At 34.7% G+C, this 5,591-nt stretch overlaps 1 pseudogene across 1 annotated transcript; it reads right to left on the bottom strand.

Moving 5' to 3' along the window:
* Positions 1–3,366: 3,366 nt before the first annotated feature.
* LOC143590925 (F-box/FBD/LRR-repeat protein At1g13570-like) lies at positions 3,367–5,310 on the bottom strand (annotated as a pseudogene). Its single transcript, XR_013145578.1, has 4 exons — positions 4,668–5,310; positions 4,490–4,597; positions 4,235–4,406; positions 3,367–3,941 (listed from the first exon to the last, which is right to left on the bottom strand). The product of XR_013145578.1 is annotated as an F-box/FBD/LRR-repeat protein At1g13570-like (transcript).
* Positions 5,311–5,591: the final 281 nt, after the last annotated feature.

Genomic DNA, 5,591 nt, shown 5'->3' with positions numbered 1-5,591 from the left:
TTTTTCAGGTTTGTTGTTAATGTTTTCCTATATTTTAGAATGGGATTGCTTTTCAGCATTAACGTTGGTGTGAGTAGCTTGAAAGTTTGCTAGGTTGTAGAAGGGATACCGGTTTCGAACGAAGGCTCGAGTATCTGATGGTGCATAACTTGGTAGTTTATGTTTATATGTCAATATTGAGGTGGGCCAACCCAGGTCTCTATGAAACATGTAATCCTGCAGCTAACTCACCCACTACTTTCATAAAATATACTTTTACATTCATAAAATAGTCAGAAAACATTCATACTATTAAAATCACTATACTAAAAAAACCCTTCAAAACAAATAACTTTTTGGAAGCTAAATCATAAGAAATGATCGAGCAGCATAATTCATCCAGTTCCACATGGCTGCCTCTTGGAAAAGACGGTTAGCAGCATCACAGGTTTGCAAAATAGGACTGTTAATATAATGGTAATGCTCCAAAAGATACTTTAAAGTTTGTAAATCCTACTTAATTTAATGCTAATGAAAACGCTTAATTCGTATATGGTTAATCACTAGTTTAAACTATTTAAAACATTTTAAATCTTGTTCTTTTAAAGGCTGGGAGAAAATTTTAAGGTAACTTTAAATATAAACAAGTTTTATATCTTTGTCACTTAATTCAATACGAAGTTCTAGGCATTCTATGTTTGCTGGCCACTAAAAAAACAGTAATTGACGATCTATTTATGTTTATTGAGGGTTTCTACTAAATGTGAAGAAACCAATATTAATATTTTCTAACAATGAACAACTTCCCCAAGTCTAAACAAAGAAAAAACATAGCACCTTTGATGTGCCTGGAGTGGCATTTGTTTAGTTGTCTAAACAAAGAAAAAACATAGCACCTTTGATGTGCCTAGAGTGGCATTTGTTTAGTTACGCCGCGCATTACAACACGTGTAAACCAATATTTTCTATATTTTTTTTTGGATTACTCTGTAGAATAGTAACCAAGTTTCATAATTGTTTCAATCAGGTCACTGATAAAATAATTTGTTCTAATCAGGTCACTGAACTTCTAAAATTGTTCCAATCCTAGATATTTTACCTGAATATCAAGTTGTTTAGTCTTTTTTCAAAATAGTTTATCTGAACAGTAGGTTATTTAAGTTTTATTAAATTAATAAAATCCCATAAAACAAATGACATAAAAACAATAAAATTTATAAAGCATATCAACTACCTTCTTTGTTCCTCCTGGTTTCTCCGATCAAACCTTAGCAAACTTAGCCGCCGACCACCCACCACCACCAAAATTGTAACACCACCAGCCAAAACCGACACCACCAACTCCTAATTTACCATGTTCCACAACTCCGAACACAATTGCAAAATGATTTCCGGCCAACAACAATCACCTCCGGCACCTCGCCTCTGAAGAAATTGTAGCCACCATCACCGACGGCAACCATTTAACGAGCTAAAAACGAAGCGGTGTGATGTCCGGATCCAAAAAAGAAGGGGTTTTAGGGTTGCGATCGGAAAGACGAGAAATAGATTTTGAAACCCTCGTCGGAACTAGTCTTTGTGCCTAGGTCTTTGGGATTTGGTCTGATTCTGGAAGTGCAAAGATATAAGGGTGTGGTTGACGGTGGTCGTGATGCAATTGTCGATGGTTGCGGCCTGGCTGAGTGGTGGTACCATCTGGTGGTTGAAGATGGAGCTCGAGAGTAGTCTGTGTGAAGTTTCTAATACATGTTATGTTGGTTAAAATAAAAATTCAATTGAGTTGTGAAAACTCTAGAAACTCATTCTTAGCCACATGTTTTTAATTAAAGTTTAAATCTTGTGGTTTATAATTAAAATTAATAAAAAATATAAATATAAATATAACATTTTCTCTCTCCTGAAAACATATATAAAAATTTGTAAAAAAATGTTAAAAATTAGCAAAACAAATTTTTTTTTATGTTTCGATGTTTTGTATTAAATTTTATATATTACGTGTGTAAAAAAACAATGTTACATAGGGTTTTCACGGGTTTTCACGGGTTTTCATTCTATACCTTTACCCGTGAATTCGGGTCAAATGCTTGAGAAGCCTTCATTTACAAATAAAGCAATCTAATGGCTTGAGAGAATGGTTGATTTACATTTTTCGTTTTTTAATATTTATTTTTTGGATTTTAATTTTCTTTATTGTAATAAAGTTAATGATATACTTAGGGTTTGATGATGAAAGGGTTTCATAAATAAATGAAATGTTATAACCCGTTTAAAAGCTATCTGGATTTGGTGACCCTGACCCGCTTATGTTTTTTACTACAAATTGTTTTTTAATTATAAATAATATCCTTTTCTTTTTAAATTGGATATTAAATTTTAATATATCCCTATTTTATAGGATTTTTATATTAAATAATTGGTAAGATTAATTTTTAATTTAATGAGATGTTATAACCCGTTTAAGAGCTATCTGGTTTTGGTAAGACCCATACCCATGAATTTGGGTTAAATCAATGAGAGGTCTCCATTTAAAAATCAAGCAATCTGGTGGCTTCCATAAAAGGGGGGAGCGACCACATCGCGACACGTATGATTTTAGGGTTTTCTTTTATATATATATATATATATATATATATATATATATATATATATATATATATATATATATTTAATATATAATATAATGGTATATTGGTTTTTAATGGTCCCAACTATTGTCTTTTGGTCACTGCTAGTTGAGGTCATCGGGAAAACGTTTTTGACCGGAAAATTCAAATTTGTTGCCGGAAAACACCACCTGAACACCGCAACTGCCGCCAATTGACTCACCGCTAACCAACTATCACCACTTGAGCACCATCAACCGATTCCGACGATGGTTCTAAGGTTTTCGACGACCTCAATAATTGGGGATTTTACTAGAAAAATGTTCCTAAAGGTCCGATACGAAGTTACCAAGATGTTTGGGATGAAAATGTTGAGTTTTCGAGAAAAAAAATTGAGTTTTTCGGCCAAAACCGTTTTTTCCGGCGACCTGAAACTAACGACGTTAGGATTCTGTTAGTCGCGGACCGTTAGGAACAAATACTTTGAAAGTTAGGACCATTAGTAGCCAATTCATTAGTTGGGACCAGCAGTGACCAAAAGACAATAGTTGAGATCATTAAAAACCAATATACCTAATATAATATATAATCTTAAATAACCTAGAGTTCAGGTCAAATACCTAGGATTGAAACAATTTTAAAAGTTCAATGACCTGATTAAAACAAATTATTTTATCAATAACCTGATTAGAACAATTCTAAAACTTAGTTACTATTCTACATGGTAATCGCTTTTTTTCTTTTCGTAAAAAGACCACTAATGGAGATAAAGCAATTGGTCACCAGAAACTAAGACCAAAACTTGACAAGAATATCTAATCCTTTCTCGTGTCTAAAACATAGAACAGTAACACCACTCAACCAATAGTACATAACTCTTATGTCAATATTACCTTACTAATCTAGGAATCAGGACATACAAGAAACATATTTGTTGTTAAAGCAACCAATTGAGTAGAAGAAAATCTTTTGGACCCTTTAACATCATAATGTTTTTAACCAAAGAAACAACCAGAAACATAAAAGTTACTAAAAAACGTCACAAACTCAAACCATTAGTTGAGTTCTGTTATCTAACCCTCTTTACCAAATCCTTCGCGGTGATTGCTAACATCGATGCACATGGGGCGTTTAAAAGAATGTTTAACAACTCCAACTCTTCACTCTCGTCACCAATCGAGGTTAATAATATCGCGTTCTTCAAATTGGGTGACCTTGCCAAGATAAACTTTACAAACTCCAACTCAGCATCAAAGTTACCTAAAGATCTAATCTTCAATTCATTTAAATGTTCCAACCAAACATTTGAATACTTTTCCAACACAACGGACTCTATCTCATCAAAATCCTTGTCTGACTCTGTCTCATCATCCCCATCATATTCCTTGTCAATCTACAGCAAGAGTCTCGTGTAAATGAGCGTTGGCATCAAAGTAAAATAATAGAATAAAAGAGATACACCCAATGTTGTAAAAGTCGTTAGGCGGTCCTAAGCGGTCGACTGGGGAGTTGCGAGTACTCGGGAGTAGTCGGGGATTACTCGGAAAATACCTAAGGAGTACTTGGCTGAGGCGGGGAGTACTCGATCTAGGCGGGGAGTAATCGGGGAGTACTCGGCCGCCTACTCGGGAGTTTTACAACACTGGATACACCTATACTACTTACCTCTAGATCAATTTTCTCCCAATTCGGGCAACATTTGGCCAAAACAGCAACAAAAGGCAATCCGTAGCCATCAATAAAACGTATATCGTGGATTTTACAGTACTTGAGATGGATTAGGGAAATTGGAAGCTCTCCTGGAACTGAAGCTTTAACTAACGTCTTCAACCATATGACAAAACAACGATTAACAACGAAAACTTAAACTTCTTTCTTTACATTACATATAATGTGGATAAAATTACCGGAATGATACAACCCCATATAGTCAAATGTTCGATCACAGGTAAACACTTGAATAGCTCCAAAATGCTGGGTCTTTCATCACCGTGAAAATAATCATCGAACATAAACTGCAACAACTTAAAATATTTAGATAAGTATAGAAAGCCCATGATGATGGATTTACAAGCAACGATTTACCAGATAGAAGCTCTTAAGTGACGGACAATTAGATAATAGTTGTAGCAAAGTTTCCCTAGACGCCCTTATAAATGATAAGGATAATCTTGTAAGGCTACCAAATCCATTGAACATTGGTATATCGCCGAAACCACAAAATTGAAGATCTAGGTCCGTTAAGTGATGCAACGAGAAGAAAGACATGGGTAAACGATATACAACTGGATCATCTAAGTCAAGTGCTAATTTCTTGAGAGTATGACCATGACTCCTCGACAAATGAAGTATTATTTGATCAAGTTCAACACGTTTGTCAAATGCATCCACCATAAGGGTTAACTCATGTACTGGACCCCGTCGCAGTAACAGAACTTTGCGTACAGCACGAATAAGTTTAGACGTCAAGTCATCTTTTCTCCTACAATATTCTTCGTGGGTCAAATTACGCGGCTCCTCTCCGCTTGGTCTACAAACAGTAGACAGACAAAACATAAGTTTAGGAATTGTGGTCCATTTGTACCTCCAATCCTTGGAGAGGATACTTGTCCTTGCAGCCTCTTCAGTTGGTAAAAGACATAGAATGGTTTCTATTATGGGTTGAGGGAGAGTGGTGATCATATCCAATCTTCGTTGGGCTTTAGACAAGCAAGCGTTTAGCTTTCATCACAGGCTACTTCTGTCAAATTGTGCAAATCAATTTAAGAAAACAGAAAAAATAGACCAAATACAACATAATAATAAGTCTAATAATAACAAGGATTCAACCAAAAAGTTCAGACATTCGTCATAGAAACTATTCTTCTTCGGAAAAACAAAAGGTATCATACTACATTACCACTATCAACGAAGTAATAAACAATGTTTCAACTTTATAGAATCAAGTGCAAGCAACAAGTGATTTCAAATCTAAAACATTCTAAAATGTAATTTCAAATTTCGAAGTGA

Source organism: Bidens hawaiensis, unplaced genomic scaffold, assembly GCF_021521415.1.
Source record: "Bidens hawaiensis isolate Kalapana, Puna unplaced genomic scaffold, B.hawaiensis_p1.1 tig00039060_1, whole genome shotgun sequence".
Taxonomy (NCBI): Eukaryota; Viridiplantae; Streptophyta; class Magnoliopsida; order Asterales; family Asteraceae; genus Bidens; species Bidens hawaiensis.
The sequence above is the reverse complement of the archived record's forward strand: the minus strand, read 5'-3'. Positions and strand labels throughout refer to the sequence as shown.